Genomic DNA, 20,602 nt, shown 5'->3' on the forward strand with positions numbered 1-20,602 from the left:
CAGACAATCCATTAAAATTTGAACAACAAAAATTCAGAGAATGGGGAATGCACAAAAAATCATGGAAGCTTTATCCTAGATGGCGACAAGAAGCTACAAAGTGTGAACAACCCAGAAGCCAAATTAATTTTGTTCCTTTTTTATTTAAACGATGTCTCCCAAAATTGCTGTGATTTACAGGTTTGATGCTTTAACTCATGTGTTGTTTCTGGACACAGGAATGAACTATGTAGTCACTAAAAGACTGTTACATAAATAGCCACTTGCCAGCTCACCTGGGAGTGTAATGTTGAACAAATAGTAAAGAATGCCGATTTTGTTTATTTTACTACTGATAAACTCCCTGAGGAAAGGAGAAGGCTAGTCAATTTTCTGAACACTCAACCCTTAATTATCTACACCAGTAGATCAGAGAAGAGTCAGAGAAGCCAAAATAAATAATTTTTTTAAAAAAAATCAGCTTTGTAAAGAAGACAGATATTTAGGCATAGCCTGACATTTTTCCTTAAATTACACAGCGGCCACCAGCCTGAAAATGGTAGAGTGCTGAGGTCAAATACAAGGGCTTTAGAGTCAAGGGAGTGAAATCTAAGGGCTCACTTGGTAATTCACTAGTTATAGAACCTCAAGCAAGTTATTTAACCTCTGTAATTTTCCATTCCCTCATCTGTAAAATGAGGAAGTTAATACTACTCTGTAGGTCTGTGGAATTCGAGTGATAGAAAGCACAATACTTGGTAAATCCTTAACAAATGTGTATTTAGTAGTTTAAGGACTGGATGGGATCAGGAGGGAAAAAGGACCAATGGGAAAGCTTATAACTATGGTGAAGAGTTTTGTAAGGTGATGTAAAAGTGATTTCAAGGAATGATTGCTGTTATTCTAAAATTACCTGGGGAACAAGCATGTTTCCTAACTGTTTGTTTTTTTCCTTTTTGTTTTTTTGCGGGGCAGGGAAGGAAATGATCTTTTTTAACTGGGTATGTGTGATAGGAAAGCAAGAAGAGAATATTGCTTTTGTTTCCATCTAATGGGTTTCCCTCCTTGTGTTTCTGAAAACTGAGTTATCAGTCACACAGGTAGAAAACCCTGGCTGTGTGTGACAGAGGCTGGTGGGGCTCTGAGGCCAGTGGAGAAGGAGGAGCTCACACATTACCTGCGCCCAGTTGTTTGTAAACACAATCATGCATGTTTCTGGGTCAACTCCTTGCAGGCTCACTGCCGACTGGAGTTTGCTTTCTGTGGAAACTGATGACATCATAAACCTTCAATGCTTCTAAGTCATATTTAATGTTCGCAAAAACGTGATAGGCAGTCATTAACTTTCAAGCATCACATCAGAAATGTAGCTTCTTCTGTTTTCATGGTTACCTTTAGAACCTGTAATGACAATAACACAAAGTATATCTTGTTATGTTCATATGCTAAGTAAGATGCTGTTAAGTTTAAATCAAAGATAGGTATTATAAAGGAGATGTTTATCCTCAAGTCTTTTTATTTTCTCCTATCATGCTACTAAAATATGAAATTCTATTCATATATTAAATTGTTGATTTTCTTCTTTCCACAGAACCAAGCACAGTTCCCCATTATTATACTACATCACTTGAGTCCTGTTTCCATAATTAAGCATGATATCAACTATGTTTGTAGAGTTAAAAAACAGTAATAAAGAGCCATGAGTTGACAGAAATAAAATGGCTTAACACTATTTAGAAGAATTATAAAACAACAGTCAGACTCCTGGGCCCAATGTGGTTGAGGCTTTGTTTGTTTGGTTTTTTTAAATTTTAATCAATGACTTTCTGATGAAATTGAAAGCATCTCAACTTGTGGTTCTAAACTAGGTGAAAGTTTCTAGCTTTTTTGAAGAATAATAGAATCTTAATAAGTCAGTTAGAAACGATCTACCAAGGGCTGGGAAGGTGGCTCAGTGGTAGAATGCTTGCCTTGTATGCATGAGGCCTTGGGTTCCATTCCTCAGCACCATATAAGCAGAAAAAGCCAGAAGTGGCGCTGTGGCTCAAGTGGTAGAGCACTAGCCTTGGGCTGAAGAGCTGAAGGGCAGCACCCAGGCCCAGAGTTCAGGCCCCATGACTGACAAGGAAAAAAAAAGAAATGATCTACCAAAATAAGCTGGTGCTTTTGAGGTGTAAGTACAAGGTAGTATATCTACAAATGAAAGGTGAATTATGAAGATAAAATATAAAGGAACCCTTACTACCACAGTCTGGCAGGAGAAAAAGAGGAGTCATGAGCAAACACCAAATACAGCCCAGGTATGTGGTACTCTGACAGAAGCAGAAAGATAGAGGCAGTATCTCCCAGGTTCATCAGCCAGGAAAACACTGGGCAGAGTTTAGTGCATAGACTGGAGGAAGTTCAGAAAAAAGGACTCACAATGACCAGAGCTGAAAAACAAATCTGTGATAAAAATTTGCAGACATGGGCCAAAACAGGGGCATCTGTGTTCAAGTGGGTGGTGACAGGAGGACACCACAGGAGCCCTGGGAACAAAATGTGTGGAAGGGAACCTGACGTGCTGAGTCTGGGTCAACTTACAGGTGAAGCTCTTTGTGGGGAGTAGAGTTAAACATGGAAATAGTTGAGGAGCATTCAAAACAAGCCCGCTCCTGCATCAGGGTAGGAGCTATTCAAGATAAAAGGATTTCTAGGACATAAGAACAGAAAACTTGTAAGAATTAATAATTTTGAAAAACTAAATTTAAAGAAAACAGGAGAGGACTAAGGCACATAGAAAGAAATGTCTCTGAGAAAGGTTACAGAAATCACATACTAGAAGAAAATGACTTGTATAGATATATACGTATGTATGTATTTTATTATTGAAATATTCTATTTCTGAGAACATGCTAGCCCCTTTTATTGAGACAATGTAATGATAATAATGAGGAAAATCAAAGTATTCGGGTTTATCCCAGAGATTGGAAACTTAAAGAACTTCTTGAGATTCTTTGCAGACCCAGGATTCTAAGATTCTCTTCAAAGGGAGGAGAGGAACATGTACACCCAATTGGCTCCAAATCAAACCCTTTTTAAAGATGCTTCCTAAAACCCTTTAAGTTAGGTCTCAGAAAGAATTTATAAATGATCTTGAGAAGAGAGAATGCAGTTGAAATAGGATTGATACCTTAGCCAATGTCATGAATACTTTTGATGTAAACAGATTGTTAAGTCGGTAGTTTCCCAATCCAGTACCCCTTCTTAGGAAGTTAGACTCTTCATTCTCCTGACTATAATACAACTCCTGGCCCTATTTTCTTAAGGAATTTCTATCTTTTCTAGAAAGAAACAATTCATATCACTTTTTTTTAGACCAAAATGCTTATCCAATTGCACTTTAGAGACAGACACCTGAGGATTCACAATGTATAATTTATACAGAGAACATAGTATAAAGAAAACCTGGGCCAGGTGTTGTGGCTCACACCTGTAATCCTAGCTATTCAGGAGACTGAGATCTGAGGATCGTGGTTCAAAGCCAACTTGGGCAGGAAAAACCAGTTAATCACAGAAAAAGTTGGAAATACTGCTGGTGCTCAAGTGATAGAGCTAGCTTTGAGCAAAAAGGAGCTCAGGGACAATGACCAGACCTAGAGTTCAAGCCCCAGGATTGGGAAAGGAAGGAAGGAAGGAAGGAAGGAAGGAAGGAAGCAAGCAAGCAAGCAAGCAAGCAAGCAAGCCTGGCAAGCAAGCAAGCAAGCCTGGCAAAGAAAGGAAAAATAAGACAAGTCAGGCGAGCTAAGCTTGAGAAAGGAAAAACTATGCAAGATCAAAGCAGTGAAAATTGTACCTAACACACCCAGATGCCAGAAAGCCAGGCATTTCTTTCTATTCCCTCTCTCTTGCTTCTGCATTAGAGTATTCAAATACTGCCCCATTCCCGGAACAATATAAACTGAAGTAATCCTACCACCCACCAGAAGAGGTGGATTAAGATGCATAGTTCCTTCAGCACCATAGTTCCTCCAGCACCAGCACTACATTGACTGCATTTTCCTCTTATCAACCTTTACTTTTTTCTCTTTCTGCAGCCATTGCAAGCATTTTATTAAACTCAGATCACAAGAACCAAGTGAAGAACGGGAAGAAATCAAGCAACAAGCTGGGACAGGCAGAAGGGGCAGTCAACAGAATGTATGCCTAGGCCAGGATCATGGAGTAGCAGACACTTGTCTTGCCCACCGCTCTCAAGCTAGGGTATATGATGCTGACGGTTTACAATGAAGCTTGCCACTCTTGGCAAAGATCCAACCCAGTGCTTTAAATTTCATGCCTTAGAGAAAGCTCTACAGACCATTTAGACCTTAAGAAGTGATCTTTTTCTTGTTTAAAACAAACCACAGACAGTAAAAATTACGCAAAGGACTCCGTTTACAACAGTGATGGCACATGGTTTTAAGGTATGGTTACTATTACTGAATTTTTTGATGGGGGGTGAGAGGGCAGGGAAAAGATGGCTTGTCAAAATAAGATGTATGACAACTGGATATTTCAGCACAGATCCTACACTACAAAAACTAAACTGCCCATACTGTTTCTGAGGACACTACTGACTGCTCACATTCGTATTTTACTAATATTATAAAGAGAAATATCTTCCTTTAATCACCAAAGAAAATATTCTTTTAAATATTGTTGAAGATGAAATAACCAATATAAGAATCATGTGTTTTTATTTGTCCTTTTTTGAAAAAACATTTAAACCTACTATGTAGAAAAATACATGCTTCCATATCACATAAGTATAAAATTTACAATACAATCACACAAGTTTGAATTCTAGAGCTGTCAAGCACACCCCTTTCCAATGTAAAGCTTTCTTCAAATTCATTCCCAGACAGTCTAATTTCACATTCTTGGAAAGCTGTAGCATGTAAGAAAGTTATACATGTGTCAAAATCACATTTCTTCTGTGAACTACCAAAGAATTCTATTTTAACATACCACACTCCCACTAGAAAACAGGACTTAGATAATAAACATTTTGGCATTTAGTTACAATATTATCCTCCATCCATCCTTCTAAATGTCCTACTATCCTTCTAGTCTTGTATGTATTTGAAAATAATAACAAATTATCTTAAAAACATCCTTAATGGAAAGAGTTGTGCCAAAGGAAATCTTTATTAAAGGAAAACAAGTCATATTTGAAGGCCTACTGGAGAGAATCCAAGAGCATAAACAATTTGACAAAGAAGGTTGATGGAACAAAGAGAGAGAAAAGGTGGGGTCCAGGGAACAGGTAGGAGAGGCCCAGGGCTAAAGGAGAGCAAAGCTGGGTCTTTTCACAGAGAGTTACCAAATCAGAAGTAATACCTGGAACTTTAAAGGAAGACACTGGGACCCCTTTCCCACTTCTTCATCTGTCCTGACAGTTCTCTTGTTGATTTGAAGAAATGGCCAAAGAATTTAGGTGAGTTTGAAGCAAAGACTAAAGGGTATGGGCTATGAGGTAGTATCTAAGTTTTCCAAACCTGGATGTTTAAATATATAACACTAGAGCATGTGAACTTGAGCTTTGAACTCAAAGACAGAACATTGGGACTGACTCTAATTCTAGCTCTCAGAGCTGTGAGATCTTCAGCAAACAAATGGGGCTCTCTATCTGGAACCCACTTAGGTAAGCAGTTAGGACTAAATCATCATTTCTTAGGTCTCTTCCAGCTCAAGTCATTATTTCTTGTACTTTATTGCAACTATTATACCAACTGGGGAGAGTTAATCAGATAATCATTAAAGAAGGATAATAGCCTTTGTATAAAAATCCTTGTAAGAATTCTAGTTATAAATGAGATTCCATCTGTATTCTCTCTTTACTATTAAAGCACATTTCCCTCAAGGAATCCACTGCATAGAAATCAACCACTCAAATGTCATTTCATGAGTGAGGTATTTTTCCTTTCCTGAGCAACTGTCAATATAAAAGCTCATTGTTTTAAAATGCACACTGGAATGCCTTGAATTGTTTGCTCCTAAATACATTAAAAATTCTATTACTGTAATGTGCTTATCATGTAAAATTCACTCTAAGGGTGAAAACTCTTCAAATATTAGGAACACCCAAAGAGAGGAGAACCGTATGTCCTCAATTACAAGGCCAGACGTGGAAGTAAAGTCTATGAGACTCTCATCTCCAATTAGCCGCCAGCAGTGCTATGGCTCAATGTGGTAGAATGATAGCCTTGAGCAAAAAATGCTCAGGAACAGTGCCTAGGCCCCAAGTTCAAGAACTGCAACTGACCAAAAAGAAAAGAGACATGGCAGGAAAGGGTAAGGTATTCAGAAGAGTAGAAGACTTGTTTTTAAGAACCTCTATTTTTAATCATTATTTTAATACAACTGCAAATTCATACTTATGGAATTAAATATACATAATTTACCTTCAGCCTAAGGAGTTCATTGCTCTATTAATTTATAAAGTTAATGTTTTGCAAAACTTTTTTGTGGGGGGGGAGGATTGGGTGGGGGGACACGGGGAGGCTGGGAAGGGATGGGAAGGGTAAACAAAGGAGGAGGCTACAATGCTTGATAAGAAATGTAGTCATTATCTTGCCCATGTAATTGTAACCCCTATGTACAGTATTTTCACAATTAAAAAAAAAAAGGAAACCTTTTTTGTGGGTCTACAATTATGTTCAGAGAAGGCTCAAAAGCCCCTTCCTTCAAGACCATTTCTAATGGTCACCTAAGGTTCTTGGTAATTTTTTTCTAGGATGTCTTTTTAAGAAAAATCAAAATCAGTCAAAGTAAGCACAGCAAACTACAGGAAGTGTTATATCCAAAAGAAGCATCCTGAACCATAGTTATACTTGACTAGCCTTCCCACACTTCCCAACTTGTTTAATTTGGCTTTTCTTAGAGGGCTCTTTTGTATAAACTATAATCTACTTTTTCAGACCAAGATATACACTAAAAACCAAAGATCATTACATATTTATAACTAAGTTAATTTTTCTCCTAAAAAATAGTATACTCAAGCCAGGCAATGGTGGCTCACACCTATAATCCTAGCTACTCAGGAGGCTGAGATCTGAGGATCGCGGTTCAAAGCCAGCCCAGGCAGGAAAGTCTGTGAGACTCTTATCTTCAATAAACCACTAGAAAACCAGAAGTGGTGCCGTGGTGCAAGCGGTAGAGCACTCACCTTGAGCTGAAGAGCTGAGGGACAGCACCTAGGCCCAGAGTTCAAGTCCCACAACCGACCAAAATATATATATATATATATATGTGTGTGTGTGTGTGTGTGTGTGTGTGTATATATATATATATACATATATATATATAGAGAGAGAGAGAGTATACTCATTGACAGCAGATACGTTTCTTGAAAACTTCATTTTGCTGCAGGCATCATTTTGAGTATTTCTGAAAGCTGAAAAGAGCAAGAGGTCGCTTGCCACTGAATGGAGCAGTGCTAGTCCTCAATGAGGGAGGTACACCCTTTTCCCTGTGCACAGAGATGTGCACATTGTACCACACCTGCATTCATTAATTTATGCCTTTTCAGAGACTAGACAACAGAAAAAGTTCTGAGTCATTTGCTATTAAGCAGTACAGGAGACTCTCATTTCTGCTTGGGAGTTCAGAATTTGGGCCTCTTGTCCTGCTCTACTAAGAGATTGAACTCAAAGGTGAAATTACTTCTATTACTTCTAGTAACTAACTCCTCTATCTCAGAAAGAATGGCTTGTTGCCTGGGTGCTGCCATCCCCACCCACCATACAGCCTCCAAAAAGGGAGATGATACAGTGTCTTTTGCATAGAGAAGGGGGAAAGAGAAAACAAAAGCCAGGAAAGAAAAATCAAAAACAATGTTCTAAGTTGTTTTGCTTCAGATAAACTTTGCATTGGACATTATTTCTCCCTAGAACTGATGCTTCATGTAAAAAACAATGAGCAAGAGAAGATGAGGATTCCTCCATCCCCCTTAAAAACATCCCTCAGAGCTAATTAACTTCAAATCAAAGGCATCGTGAAGAAAGTAGGAAAACAAGAGGAACCTGGCTACTTTGATTTCTTTTATTTAAAAAAATGCATGTAATATTAACACATACATCCATAATAATCCACCTCCATCCTATGCTCTAGAGAATTAACATTAGAAGAGAACTTCAACTTCCCTGGAGAATACATTCTGACATAAGGCAAGTGCATAAGGCAAGGCATGAAAATTCTCAAAATTACGACCTCACATCCCTCAGCAAGCAAGAAATCAAAATATTTCTCATTAAGTTGAAGAAGGAGTTAAAAGTTCAAAAAAGCAGAAAGTATGTGGGTCAGTCTATAAAAAACAATGTGTATGTTCAAATACACAAATTACTTGAGCTGTAAGTGAACTTTAGTGTTTGATTTAGGGGGTACAGAAGTGGGGGAGACAAGGACTTATGCAGTGAGTGAAATGACTTCACAATGTTGGACCTTGTTTCCATATATACCAAAATGTGCACAAAAGTCTATGTACATTATATTTCCTGTTTTTATAAAGGATTTTATATAAAAGGAATCAAATAGGGGTAAGCCATCCAAGAGACAACCCAAGTAAAATTAAAGACAGATTTTTTTCCATTAAGTAAACAAGTCTGTTTCTAAAATATTTTCAGTTTACACCTACAAATATAGCACATAAACACTGCCAATTAGAAATTCAGTTATAAACATTATACTCTGTGAAACATTTTTTCAAAAGTAAGGGAAAAGATAATAAAAAAATAAGATCCAACCAAATGTAAGTCTCTGAGTTTTAGGTACTCCTGATTATGCTAATATTTAAAAAAATTGATGGAGAATTTGCAGTAAAAACTTCCAGCTCATTTCTAGGTTTTTCTTGAGAAATACTGAGAAAATTTTTATTTTTAACTCAAGCCACAGTTGTTTCTAAGGCTTCCAAAATATGGATATTATGTAATAGTACTTATTTAGCACCAGGGAATACCTCACACGCCTAAATATTGTTTGTTGAGCAAGTAAAATTATTCCCTCAAAAACTGCCATAGTCTCTTCAGTCATGTATTCTGTCAATGCAAGCTATAGAATAAGAAAAAGGTAAATGGGCTGCCAGAATTACATTTTATCTAATTATATCACAATAATATCTGTAGTCTAACAAAATCAGTATTCTGTATTTATTGCCCTCACAAACCTATAATTACTCACTGATTTTATCAAAATTATTAGTTGACTTGAGTAATTCAGCCAGCCAGCAAGCTTTAGAGCAATTAGTCAAATCAACAATCTATCAAAATGACTAATATGTTTCTGAATCATGGATCAGACTCTCTATGATATCACCATAATTCGTAGATTCAATCCCTGAATCTCAGTTGGGTTTAACTCCTATTTTCCTCATAATTTATATCTCTGTACACCACTGAATCTTTCCTCCCCTTTCAAGGAAATAAAGGAAAGGAACAACAAAAACCAAAGTGCAAAATTCAGTGAAATCAGATACTCTTGTTTCAAAAAACAATAAGAGGATGGGAAGGAAGAGGAAGAGTGTTATTTTTATTATTGGGCAAGAAGAGAATAGCTGAGAAGAAAGAAACAAAAATGGTTTCTTACCAATCAAACCACTCCTGAGTGCCTCAAATTCCATTAAAGGCACAATTCTGTTGACTTGATGCCAAATGTTTCTAAAATGTTCTTATCCAAGAAGAGTGTGTTTTTGAAAGAACAAGGAAATCAATACATTTAAAGGCTGGGAGAAAATTTTCTTCCATTTACTGGGGTCAGTGAAACATCCATCATAGTGAGACTCAAACACTTCACAGAATAAAAGATCAGACAGCTACTCAAGGAGGAGATCAAAGAGTCAGTGCCTCTGGAGGATTCAAACAAGGAACTGTCTGAACAGAAACCCCGGAGATTCCTCTCCTAAATCTAGCTTGTGTGATTGTGGGGGGAAAAGCACAAGCAGAACATGCTACCCAGAAATCTGTGATTAAAAAGTAATTAATTCTAGTTTGGCTCCCTCTCTGGAGAAAGAATCTTTTCAAAGTCATTAAATAGAATAACCATATAATGAAAGTTTTTAAAAAGCAAAAATGTTCAAATTAGCTATGTGCACTCACTATAACTAGGCAATATGAAAGTATCTGCTCAGCATGATAACATACTCAGTAAATGACTGCAAAAGTATCAAAAGGACCTGGATGTATTTAACCGACATTTTCAGATCTAATTCCACCTGCATAAGCTAAAATACATTGTCCCATCCATTCCAGTCATATGGACAGTTCTAACAAGTTGTCACAAAAAGTTAAAGCAGGTAAAATTCAAGGTAGAAACAGAACATGTCCAGTATAATTTTAGCAAAATTATTTACCTAGTTTCCAAAATTAAAAAAAAAACAACACTGGAATAAAATGCCTTTTTTAAAGGGGAGAGAGGGTGGGAGAAGACTGGACCACAATCTTCTTTGTTTATCCCATCAGAGCTAGAATGACAGTGGGTGCCATTATGGCCAGTAGGATTACAGTCTTGAGCCATTATGCCAGTGCAAGTTTTAAACCTATCTACAAATATCTTTCTTATCTTAGTTGATTATATCGCCTTATGACCCACATGGGTTCTACTTCAGTTTTTCACAACCAAACATAAGTCTCCTTCAGGACATCTTTCGTTATTCATCAGTTGGTACACAGTGTGGGGCATGTGAATAAAAGCTAGTCCCAGACCTCAAGGAGTGGCCAGCTAGGGGTGGGGGGCAGGTATCAGCAAGTGGTAAGGAGCCATCAAGGAGCAGGGTTGCCACTCCCTGAGCACTTGCTCTGTGCCAGCACCAAACTCAACGGTGTTTATTCAACAACTATTCAGTGAAGTGGGGACCACTAGTTTCACTTTGCAGATGAAAACACAGAAGCCTTTAGAAAAGTGGCTGGCCACCAGGCTAGTAAGAAGCAGAGGCTGACTGCAAGGTCTGCCTAGGAAAAACAGAAGTCAGTTTGGACCCATGATTTTGAGAAGGGACTCTGAATGGCTTCCCCAGAGAGCAATACCATTCATACCATGTTTGTGTAAGGATACATCTAACAGGGTAGCAGGAAGCAACTGGCCTAAGCAAATCAGAATATGATTTGCACAAACACCTGATTCCCTACAGTCCAACCCACCTGAAGGATCTCCATTTGTCTGCTTGCTTGCTTGCTTGTTTTTGCCATAAGGCCATCAACACAGTGTTACAGAACTTGTACCAATCAATCCAACTTTCAGGGAGATTAAAAATCTAAACTAAACTAAAAATAGGGGCCAGGGCTGTAGGATTAGGGGCAAAGTACAGCAAGTTATTATTTAATGTGAATTCTTTGGAGAAAAAAAGCCTTCCAGTCTTCTTGTACAGAATTCATTCAACATTTACAACAAATAGGAACTTGTTGGGAGTGCAGAACATCAAAGGGCTCTTTTTGGTGTTATATGTGCAAATCACATTTTCTACTAAAAACTGGAACTATGGCATCACACCTGGGAAAGTCTGCCAGGGTGCAGATGTCTGCCCAAGGGTAGGATGGAAATAACCTTCAAGTCGGAAGATACTTGCTCCTTCAACCCTGCTTGGACAAAGGGTTAATTGATTTAAGAGCCAGGCACTGGTGATTCACACCTGTAATCCTAGGTACTCAGGAGGCTGAGATCAGAAGATCATGGTTCAAAGCCAGCCCAGAAAGAATGTCTTTGAGACTCTTATCTCCAATTAACCACCTGAAAACCAGAAGTGGAGCTGTGCTCAGCACTAACTTTGACCAAAAAAAAAAAAAAAAGCTCAGGAACAGCACTCAGGACCAACCAAAAAAAAAAAAAAAAAAATAGTGATTGAGACACAACCAAGAGTGACTCACTAAAAAATGTGGTAGACTAATTATCATCTGAAGAATTTCATTTGAACTACCTATACAATTCTCCTAGATCCATAATGAAGAGTTATTATCTTATCTTCGTCTCCATAGATGGTAATAATTTTTATTTATTCAGTAGTATAACAACCCGAGGCAGCACGATGGGATACCAGAGCAAAAGAAAATGAGAAAAACAGAGGAGGGGGGGCAGGTAGTGGGGAATCCAAGGCTCACCTGCTCTTAGACCCCAAGTTCCTGCACGCAAGCTTATTTATTAGGTTTTCTACAGGGAAGGTTACTAATGGTACGTGAAGAAAACAAAGCATCTAAACTATTATTACAATTAGAGACAAAAAAAGAGTTTGTGAGAAAAACTGGCTCCCTTATTGTTTTGAGAAAAAAGACTACAACCCAGGCAAAATCCAAACATGCATTCCACTTTATCAGGCTTATAAGGGCTAGCTCTTAGCCCTTCCAGCATTACATCCTCTTAACCCTTTCCAGAGCTGTCTGCTTCAACCCTTCCACAGCCAGTTCTCAGTGCTGTCAACCTCTCAAACCTTTTCCAGGTTTCGCAGCTCAGTTTCAGAGTTCCCTACATACAGTGGGGTATGAAATTTGCTAATTTTTTGCATTTGTGGGACCTCAGAATTAATCTTTTATCCTAATAGACAGTGTTCCTAATTGTGGCATCAGGAAAAAACATAATGACAATACAGATATATTTTCGGGTAGTGTGCAATTAAAGAATCTATAGTTGGTTTCAAAATGCAATTCATATTTATAAATTTAATAGTTAAGAAAATTTCATGAAGAGATTAATTGTACTCTCCAAAGAAGAGCTCAAGGAGTGTATCCTAATATGTGAATATTATCAAATTTATCTGTATGTATAGAATATAATCTGTCAGTCAGAAAAAATTACTAATAGTCTTGTGATAGAGAGTTTCAGGATCTTTCTGAATTGTTAGCTTTCATTTTTAATTATTACTTATCCAAAGGTGCCTCAACTCTGCTGAAGTGATAAATATGATATATGTGTGTGTGTGCGCGCGCGTGCGCACGCACGTGTACATGCGCATGCGTGTGTGCATGCTGATAATGGGCTTGAACTCAGAGCCACATGCTCTTTCCTAGCTTTTTCAATCAAGTTTGGTATTCTACTACTTGAACCACACCTCCACTTCCAGCTCCATGCTGGCTGATTGGAGATAAGAATTCTCAGATTATCTGCCCAGAGTGGCTTTAAACCATGATCATCAGATCTCAGCCTTCTGAGCAGCTATTATTACAGGGTGTGAGCCACCACTGCCTGGCTCAAGAGTGAATAAATTCTTAATTACTACAATACATGCCATTATGACACATTTACATTTAGGTAAAACATACTATCTCCTAATCCTAAAATGCAACACTCTAAAAGCTAAAATAAATTCTCTGTTTTTCTAAGTTTATTGCTAATTGTATCTGTCTTTAGTTGGTCAATCATACTGAAGGAATATCGATATTACCAACCTCAGGGAAGTTTCTGTAACAATAGGGAAAACTTATTTTCTTAGTCCCAATCAACAATTTTACCAATAACTTAGATGTTAGAAAGATAAGACAGCCTTCCAGGAAAAGTAATCCACTAAACACTAATATATTCTTGTTCATTACTTATTCTAAGAGCAGAAATATACATTGGGGTGTACGCATGCACACACACATACACACACACCTCTTGAGTCATACCCTATACCAGATGTTGATTCAAAATATTTTTTTTTTATTGTAAAGCTACTATACAGAGGGTTACAGTTACATGAGTGAGGTTATTAGTACACTTCCTCTTGAACATTGTTACCCCCTCCATTGTTTTCCCCCTACCATCCCCTCCCTCCCTCCCTTCCCCGAGGTTCTTTTTTTTTTTTTTTTGATTGTGATTAAATGATTACATAATTTCAAAGTCACAAGTTCATTCTAACTTCCCTAGAGCAAATTGTCTACCACAGTCTGTAATATATAACAGTGTTCACATGTTATATACCATATTTGTGATCAGCAGCATGAGGATATTTAGTAGTGGTTCAACCAGATGAGCGGGAGTTCTTTGTTTCTTAAGTCCTGTTAGTTTTGTCGTATCACCTAACCTTTTGGATTTAGCATCCACTTATGAGGGAGACCATGTACCGTTTGTCTCTTCGTTCTTGGCTTACCTCGCTCAACATGATTCCTTCTAGCTCCATCCATTTCCCTGCAAATGCCATTATTTTGTCATTTCTAATGGCTGCATAATATTCCATTGTGTATAGATACCACAATTTTTGGATCCATTCATCTGTGGTGGGGCACCTAGGTTGTTTCCATATCCTAGCTATTGCGAACAGTGCTGCAATAAACATGGAGGTGCACGTGTCCTTGTATATTGGTTCCTGTTGTTCAGGGTAGATGCCTAGAAGTGGTATGACTGGGTCGTAAGGGAGGTCAATCTTTAGCTTTCTAAGGACCCTCCAGACTGCTTTCCAAAGTGGTTGTATAAGTGTACATTCCCACCAGCAGTGTAATAGGGTTCCTCTTTCTCCACATCCCCTCCAGCATTTGTCGTTGGCTGATTTGTGGATGTGGGACATTCTGACTGGGGTAAGGTGGTATCTCAGGGTTGTCTTTATTTGCATTTCCTTCACCACCAGGGATGATGAACATTTCCTCATGTGTTTCTTTGCCATTTTTATTTCTTCATTTGAGAAGTCCCTCTTTAGTTCCCTTGCCCATTTAGTAATTGGTTGGTTAGGTTTGGGAGGGATTAGTTTCTTGAGTTCCCTGTATATATAGGATGTTAACCCCTTGTCTGATATATTGCTGGTAAATATTTTTTCCCAATTAGTTGGTTGTCTTTCTAGCTTAGTTGTGATAGATTTAGCTGTGCAGAAGCTTTTTATTTTAAGGTAGTCCCATTTGTCGAGTCCCTCTCCAACTTGTTGTGACCCTGGGACTCTGTTCAGGAAGTTCCTTCCTGTGCCTATTAGTTCAAGTGTCTCTCCTACTCTGTCCTGCAGTAGTTTCAGAGATTCAGGTTTAATGTTAAGGTCTTTAATCCATTTTGAGTTGATGTTGGTGCATGGTGATAGGCTGGGGTCCACTTTTAGTTTTCTGCATGTGGCTGCCCAGTTTTCCTAGCACCAGCGGTTGAAGAGGCTGTGTTTCTTCCATTGTATGTCTTTGGCTCCTTTGTCGAATATCAGCTGGCTGTAGGCCTGTGGATTTATATCTGGATCTTCTATTCTGTTCCATTGGTCTTCGGGTCTGTTTTTGTGCCAGTACCATGCTGTCTTTGTGATTATAGCTCTGTAGTAGAGTTTGAAGTTCGGCATGGATAGCCCTCCCATATTGTCTTTATCCCCTAGAATTGTTTTGGCTATTCTAGGTCTTTTGTTGTTCCATATAAATTTTTGGACTGTTTTCTGCATTTCAGTGATGTACGACATTGGGATTTTAATAGGAATTGCATTGAATTTGTATATTAGTTTTGGAAGTATCACCATCTTAACTCGATTAAGTCGGCCTATCCAGGAGCATGGGAGGTCTTTCCATTTCCTAGTGTCTTCTGCAATTTCTTTCTTTAACTTTTTATAGTTCTCATTAAATAGTTCTTTTACATCTTTGGTTAGGTTAATTCCTAAATATTTTATTTTGGGGGAGGTTATTGTGAATGGGGTTGCTCCCTTTATTTCCCTCTCTTCCTGTGCGTTATCAGTGTATAGGAAGGCAACTGATTTTTGTGGGTTTATTTTGTATCCTGCTATTTTGCCGAAGTGACTTATGATTTCTAAAAGTTTGGGGATGGAGTTTTTGGGATCGTGGAGGTATAGTATCATGTCGTCTGCAAAAAGGGATAGTTTCACTTCTTCTTTCCCTATGCGGATCCCTTTAATGTCTTTTTCTTGCCTTATTGCCCTGGCTAAGGGTTCTAGGACTATGTTGAAGAGGAGTGGAGACAGTGGACATCCTTGCCTTGTTCCTGTTTTTAGGAGGATTGGTTGTAGCTTTTCCCCATTAAGTATAATATTGGCTATTGGTCTGTCATAAATGGCTTTTGTTGTTTTTAGAAATGTTCCTTCTATTCCTATTTTCTCCAGAGCTTTTAGCATGAATGAATGTTGAATTTTATCAAAGGCCTTTTCTGCATCTGTGGCGATAATCATGTGATTCTTGACCTTGGCTCTGTTGATATGCTGGATTACATTTATTGACTTACGTATGTTAAACCATCCCTGTGTCTCTGGGATGAAGCCTACCTGATCATAGTGTATTATTTTTTTTATGTGTTTCTGGATTCTGTTAGCTAGAATCTTGTTAAGGATCTTTGCATCTGTGTTCACCAAGGAGATTGGCCTGTAATTCTCCTTTTTGGTTGGGTCTTTGCCTGGTTTGGGGATGAGTGTGATATTGGCTTCGTAGAATGAGTTTGGGATAGCTCCCTCCTTCTCTGTTTCTCTGAAGAGCTTGAGGAGTATGGGTATTAGTTCTTCTTTAAAGGTCTTATAGAATTCTGCTGTGAATCCATCTGGTCCTGGGCTTTTTTTTGTTGGAAGACTTTTGATAGCTTCCTGTATCTCATTATAGGATATTGGCTTATTTAATTGGTTAACTTCTTCTTTGCTCAGTTTGGGTAACTTGTATTTCTCTAAAAATGCATCCATTTCCGCCAGATTTTCTTCCTTTAGAGAGTATAGCTTTTGAAAGTAGTCTGTTAGAATTGTTTGGATATCTTGGGTACGTGTTGTGATGTTTCCCGTGGCATCCCTAATCCTATTAATATGGGTTTCCTCTCTTCTTTTTTTAATTAATCTTGCCAACGGGCCATCAATTTTGTTTATTTTTTCAAAGAACCAGCTTTTTGTTTGGTTTATTTTGGTTATGGTTTTCTGATTTTCTAATTGGTTAATCTCTGCTCTCAATTTGGTTATCTGGTTTCGTCTAGTAGCTTTAGGTCCCATTTTTTCTTGTTTTTCTAGCTGTTTTAGTTGCAACATGAGATTATTTACTTGGTCTGTCTCCATTCTCTTGATGTGGGCACTGAGGGCAATAAATTTGCCCCTCAGGACTGCTTTTGCTGTGTCCCACAAGTTTCTTTGTGAGGTGTTTTCATTTTCATTGAGTTGTAGGAAATGCTTTATTTCTTCTCTGATCTCTTCTGTTGCCCAGGCCTTGTTAAGGAGTATGCTGTTCAATTTCCATGTATTAGAGAAATTTCTGCGGTATGCTTTGTTATTGAGAGCTAGCTTGATTCCACTGTGGTCAGATAGGATACAGGGGATTATGTCGATCCCTTTGTATTTGCTTAAGTTCCTTGAATGCACTATGATATGGTCTATTTTGGAGAAAGTTCCATGAGCTGCTGAGAAGAATGTGTACTGTGTTGTTTTAGGGTGAAATACTCGGTAGATGTCAGTTAATTCCGCTTGAAGTATGGCCTCACTTAATTCGGTAGCTTCTTTGCCAATCCTCTGGTTGGTAGACCTGTCCTTTGGTGAGAGTGGCATGTTAAAGTCTCCTAGTATTATCGTATTGGGATCTATTTTATTCTGTAAGTTTGAGAGCATTTGTTTAACATATCTGGGTGCACCGATATTTGGGGCATATAAGTTGATGATGGTTATATCCTCCTCTTGGATTGTTCCCTTTATTAATATGTAGTGTCCGTCCTTGTCTTTCTGTACTGATTTTAATGAAAAGTTTATTTTGTCAGATATCAGGATAGCTACACCTGCTTTCTTATTGGGGGAATTTGATTGGTAGATCCTTTTCCACCCCTTCACTCTGAGTTTGTTTGTATGTTTGGCTGAGAGGTGGGTCTCCTGAAGGCAACAGATGGATGGGTCTTGTTTTCTGATCCAGTCCTCAGTTCGTTTTCTTTTAATTGGCGAATTCAGCCCATTTATATTAAGAGAAAGTATAGAGAGATGCATTGTTGTCCCTGCCATTCCGTTTTCCTAAGTTTTTCTTCTTTCCTTTCCTCCTGTGCTTGCTCAGTTAGACTTTGAGTAATGCCTGTTTGGGGCAGGTCCCAGTTCCTGGTTGCTTTCTTCAGGTTGTGTCCCCCCTCTTAGAATTCTTTGTAATGCTGGCTTAATGTTTATGTATTCATTTAGTTTTTCTTTGCTATTAAAAGTTTTCAGTTCTCCATCGAATGTGAATGCTAGCTTTGCCGGGTATATCAGTCTGGGTTGGCAGTTATTGGCTCTCAGGGCTCGTATGGTGCTTTCCCAGGCTTTTCTTGCATTCATTGTTTGTGTGGAGAGATCTGCAGTGATTCTAATTTTTTTCCCGTTGTAGTATAGCTCCTTCTTCATTTTTGCTGCATGCAGGATTGTTTCCTTATTATTCAGATCCATCATTGTTACTATTATGTGCCTAGAAGTGTTTCTCCTGGGATCTTGCTTGTTGGGTGTTCGATAAGCTTTTGTGATGTAGTTAAGATGGTCGTTTTTGAGGTGGGGAAAATTTTCATTGACTATCTTGTTAAATAGGTGTTGCAGTCCCTTGCTCTGGAATTCCTCACCTTCGTCCACTCCGATTATGCGAAGGTTAAATTTTTTAGCATTATCTGCTTGCTCTTGAATTTCCCTTTGGTTTAATTTGAGTGATTTTTCCATATCTGTCACTTTTTGGTCCAGTTGGTGTATTCTGTCTTCTGTATCTGACACTCTACCTTCCATTTCATTCACTCTGTTGACCGTGGCTTCTATTGTGGTTTGCATGGTGGAAATGGATCCCTTTATGGATTCAATGTTGGTTCTCAGAGTACTGATCTCACCTCTCAATGAGGTGAGATCAGTATGCATTACCTCTAATTTGGCGTTTATCTCACTTCTTACTGAGGTTTGTGCAGCTTCTATTTTTGCATCCAATTTTTGTTTGATATCCTGTATATCTTTTGATAGTTCATCCTTGTGCTCTTTCAATTTCTGATCCATTTCTCGCTTTATTTCTTGAGTCATTGCCTCCAGCAACCCTTGGATGTAGTTTTTGTCTTCCATTCCTGCTTTGCTCCCACTGGGGCTCTCCCCTGCGTGGCTGCTGGCTTTTGAGGTGAGCTTGCTGTCCTGGGTAGTGGTAAACCTTGTGATTTTTCTCTGTGATTTTCGCATGGGGGTTCAGGAGACTGCTCTTCAATCTTGTTTTGGTGTGTCTGTCTTTGCTTGGTTGCTGATTCTGTATTGGTAGAGAGAGTCTGTGCCTGATCTGGATTCTGTTGGGAGCCTATTTCCAGCTGCTATTCTGACTTACTTAGGATTCTCAGCTCTCTGCTGTAGCAATTCCCGCCTTTGGAAGGGTTGAGCAGCCTAGACTGCTTGTGTTTGCTCCTGCGGGTGCTCTTGGGAAGATCAGATGCTCTGGATGCACTCTCCCAAATACTGGAGTCTGCTATGGGCTCCTGATGTGTTTTTGTTTGTTTGTTTTGGGCTGGTTGTGGGCTTGAACTCTAGGTTTGGGTGCTGTCCCTCAGCTCTTCAGCTCAGGGCTGGTACCCTACCATTTGAGCCACAGCCCCACTTCTGACCCTTTTTGCTTTCTTCAGGCGCCGGTCCCCTGGCTTGGTTCCGGCCCCAGCCTGGAGCGCACTAGTTAGGCCTGTGCTAATGTGTATACCACCTAGGTTATGCAGCCTGGAGGACACAGTTCAAATTTCTTCTACTGTTGATAGTCTTGACCCAGGGGCGCTCTTGCTCTGGCCTGGCCAGCAGAGTGTGCTCCACCGGCTGGTGGAGCTCTCGAACAGTTCCCAGTTTTAGTGGGTCCTGTGGTCCGGGTGTTGGGGTAGGGAGTCTAGGTCAGGGTCTGGGGATTCCCTCCAGCTCTGGTCTCCCTTGATGGATTCCCTGTCCCCTGATGGGTACTCACCCTGTAGGTCGTCAGTTGTTGTTGCAGTCCGTCAGTTGTTGTTGCAGTCCGAGTTCAGTTGGGGTGGTTGCGGGCTGGGTTGGGCGGCCCCCCGCCGGGTAGTTGCGATTGCGATTGGGCGGGTGGTGTGTGGACAGGTCCCTTTGTGGTGCTGCTGGTGCCGGGCGGCTTTGGCGGGATGGAGCCTCTCCGCTCCGGTGGAGAGTGAGGGGTGGGGGTGGGATCCTCGTGGAGACTCCCGGCTGGTAGGTTTCTCTGTTCCTTGCCATCCGCTGTTCTGCAATCCGGTACCTGGTGATCTGCAAGCAGCCCCCTGTGTCTCTGTGGCTCCGGCAGCCCCCGCCGGGCCGGCTGGCCGGCGGCTTGGCGCACTGCCGCGCGGCCAGTAAAGGTTGGGGGAGGGGTCTTCGTTCTTCTCTGTTCTGAAATTCTTCTTTTCCTCTCTTTCTTTTTTTGTTATTTTCCACCTCTGGTTTTTCTCTGAGTGTTCGTCTTTTTGTTGTTGTCGGTCTCTTGGGGAGATTAAACGTTGGAACTGGAACTCTCTTTTTGGTTGGAGAGAGCTGTGGCGTTTCCCTACTGCCCCGTCGCCATCTTGGTCCCCCCTCCTGATTCAAAATATTTTTAAGTGTCTCCTTTGATAAGGCAATTGTTCAACAATGTGAGGAGCCACTGTTCATATTCTATTATTTCCTGTATGCACTTAAATTAGCAACTTAAAGTGTAACTATATGTGCTTTTCTGTAATTTTTTATAAAATACAAGATAGTATACTATTTTTAGGTCCAAAATAAAGTCATTAATCACACCAACCCCTGCACCCCCACCCACCATACACATGTATACCTGCCATGAATCGGATT

General features: G+C 39.4%; 1 pseudogene; it reads right to left on the reverse strand.

The window, feature by feature from the left end:
- Positions 1-20,602, reverse strand: part of LOC122120793 — a 117,035-nt pseudogene that overhangs the window by 65,146 nt on the left and 31,287 nt on the right.

This window comes from Dipodomys spectabilis, unplaced genomic scaffold (genome assembly GCF_019054845.1).
Source record: "Dipodomys spectabilis isolate Male_0828 unplaced genomic scaffold, ASM1905484v1 ptg000178l, whole genome shotgun sequence".
NCBI classification, from domain to species: domain Eukaryota; kingdom Metazoa; phylum Chordata; class Mammalia; order Rodentia; family Heteromyidae; genus Dipodomys; species Dipodomys spectabilis.